Source organism: Pteropus vampyrus, unplaced genomic scaffold, assembly GCF_000151845.1.
Source record: "Pteropus vampyrus isolate Shadow unplaced genomic scaffold, Pvam_2.0 Scaffold173, whole genome shotgun sequence".
Lineage (NCBI taxonomy): Eukaryota > Metazoa > Chordata > Mammalia > Chiroptera > Pteropodidae > Pteropus > Pteropus vampyrus.
In genome coordinates, this window is record NW_011888954.1 from 3,195,699 (window position 1) to 3,197,606 (window position 1,908).

Sequence of the window (1,908 nt, forward strand, 5' to 3'; positions counted from 1 at the left end):
ATTCACTAATACATTAAGTTCCCCAAGGGCAGAGATGTTTATCTGTTTATCTTTTCTTCAGTGCAAAACATTGTGTGGACATAGTAGACATAATATTTATTCAAGAAGTATTTATTAACTAATGAATGAATGACAGTAATGACAGAACCTGTTTTCAGTTAAAGGCAAGGGATCTTGCAGATGTCTGGCTTGGTCCGCATGCAAAGTCCCACATGCGAATGGTATCATCAAGGACTCATCCAAGTCCTCATCCTTAACTGTCCCCAAACCCACACTCTGTTTTAAGAATGAACTTCAGAGCAACTTCTATACTAGGCAATATTCACATATCTATTCATTTATCAACTCTGTGAGACTCTGCATGTCTCAGGCACTGTGCTGGGTATTGATTAACTATAGGGTCAAAGAGGCTTAAAGAACACCCTCACAGCACCTTATAGATAATTCGTGAGCCCTAAGCCAACACAGCAGAGATCGAATCCAGAATATTACCTTTCCTCCTAACTATCACCACTCCCCAGAGCAAAGATGCAGATTTCAGGTTTATATACTGATATCTTTAAAATAGTCATTACAGGAAAAGTTGAGCGCTTCTTTTAGACGTCCCAGGGCTACCTCCATAGTTACATGACAACAGCCTCTCAGAATGCAATTCGGGATGCAGAAGTCTACAGGAAGATTACCTGCTGTTCTCATCCTCAATCTGTCCTTGAACCAGAACACTCTCCACAGGAACTTTGTGTGACTAATGATGTTATTTGCTTTATTTTCCTTTCAAAAAGGAAGGAATCCTTTCTCTCTTGAAAAAAAAAAAAAAAAGTCCTTTAAACCACTGCTCACAATCCAAGGCATATAGCTCAAAAAGGAAGCATAGTCTCCAAAGCGATCAGGGCAGAGAGCAACCTGGCCATCTTCATTAGTTTTCTAGAGCCTGTTCAGTTTTCCCAACACTCGAGGAGGACAAAAGGAAAACAGAGTGACCTTTAGCATAGAGTCTCCCCTACTGCGTGAGTCCCTCGCTGGTGGCCTTGTCCATGCCTGGTTGATGCTGTCCTCTGCTGATGGGACCTTACCATCCATTCTTGGTTGCACTTTTTGAAGAGATCTACCTCCCTCTCTGAAGCCTTGAAGGCCAGTCGATCCTTGATATATGTGGATAAATATTTAAGGTTTTAGCTACACATGAGTAATCTCGAAGTGTCCTGGCATATTTGTCATTTTTCTGAAGCACGAATTTCAATCTCATGAGCTACAATGCTGCATTCACACAAAAGCACACTAAGCAATTCTCATCGAGTGACTTAAGGGGATTACTTAAACTGTTAGCTTTATTTTACTGTCTTTAATGATGACTGGGTAAATTAAAATATTCACATTTTCTTACCACTCTAACAAGTAACATTGAGCTCTCTGAGGAGAGCATATCGTTCTAAAAATAGTACAGTGGGAGGCCTCCAGTCCTGAGGCTCGTCTACTAGTCAAGGCTAAATCACCTTCATAGTGGGAGACATCTTGAAGAGGACATGGATTCATGAAGCTGCTAATATATGCCAGGCTAGGCATTCTTTACTTTCCACGACGCCCTTATGAAATGGATATAATTTCTTGTTTTATGTATGTGGAAGCTATCTGAGCTCAAAGAGGTTAAGTCACTCACATGGCTGGTAAGGGGGAACCAGAATGTGAACCCAAGTCTCTCGGATTCTAGAATCTTCTGACAGCAATAGAGAGCAAAGAAGAGGCTTTCCCTAGCTAGATGCCACCCAGAATGGTTTCCTTTACCCATTACAGGGATCAGAGGCAGAAGAGAAACCACTTTGACAAAGGTCTCATTTAACAAGGAGGAGGTATCAGCAATGAGAAACTCTGGTCTTAAGAGAATGAGGGTGAGGAGAGTAGAGGATGGAA